Source organism: Chrysemys picta, unplaced genomic scaffold (assembly GCF_011386835.1).
Source record: "Chrysemys picta bellii isolate R12L10 unplaced genomic scaffold, ASM1138683v2 scaf3275, whole genome shotgun sequence".
NCBI classification, from domain to species: Eukaryota; Metazoa; Chordata; order Testudines; family Emydidae; genus Chrysemys; species Chrysemys picta.
The window spans coordinates 2,002-2,841 of NW_027055977.1; the positions used below are offsets into that span (position 1 = coordinate 2,002).

Genomic DNA, 840 nt, shown 5'->3' on the forward strand with positions numbered 1-840 from the left:
AGCTTGTGCCCCCCCATGTAATAACCTCATGACCCCTTGAGGGGTCATGATCCCCACTTTGAGAACCCCTGCAATAGCATATAGCTACACTGCAATTGAAAACCTGTAGCCTGACTTGGGCTCAAGCTAAGGAGCTATTTAATTGCCGAATAGTCTGGACTGTAAGAGCCTGAGGGTCCCAAGCTCAGGCAGTAGCCTGAGTATCTAAACCTGCAATTCAACAGCCCCTGAGCCAATTGTGGCTATCTAATTGCAGCATAGACTACTCTCAGAGGCAAATTTGAGTTTTCCTGTTTTGTTCCTCCTGGAGGTCTCAATAGATAACAGTATAATAACCTTCAACACACCTCACACACAGCCACCCAAGAGGTGGAATTGAACCACTCTGTTGCTAGACAGCTACAGGTTTGAAGCCTGCACCCCAGACCACTGAGGATCACCTGGGCAAAGAAAAGAAGCTAACACCAAAATATATAAAGCACCACATAGATGAAACCTTCACAGTGAGGGTTACGTAACACAACGGGGGAGGGGTCAGACTGCCTCTGTTTCTGAGTGTAATGTGGCCAGTTGGTTTCATCTTTCTAAAAGAGGTTTATTTTCTCCTATGAGGACTTAATAGACTGGCTGGCTGAATAAGGAAAACATAAACTCTCATTTGCATCCAGTGCAGATACAAAGGATCCTGGGAGACTGATCAGCTGCCACGCTGTACCCTTATCCAGAATTACAGGGCTTGATATAGTAGCTTGGGGAAGACATCAGTGCAGTTTTTTGAAGTGGGATGTTGCAGATTTAAAGGGGCCAGGCATTGCCAGAATGTTTTGAGAGCACATTTCC

At 45.8% G+C, this 840-nt stretch overlaps 1 non-coding gene across 1 annotated transcript; it reads right to left on the bottom strand.

Annotated features, from left to right (window-relative positions):
* Positions 1-359: 359 nt before the first annotated feature.
* TRNASTOP-UCA (transfer RNA opal suppressor (anticodon UCA)) lies at positions 360-446 on the bottom strand. The gene has a single exon. It is a non-coding gene; the product is annotated as a tRNA-Sec (tRNA).
* Between the last annotated feature and the right edge of the window lie 394 nt (positions 447-840).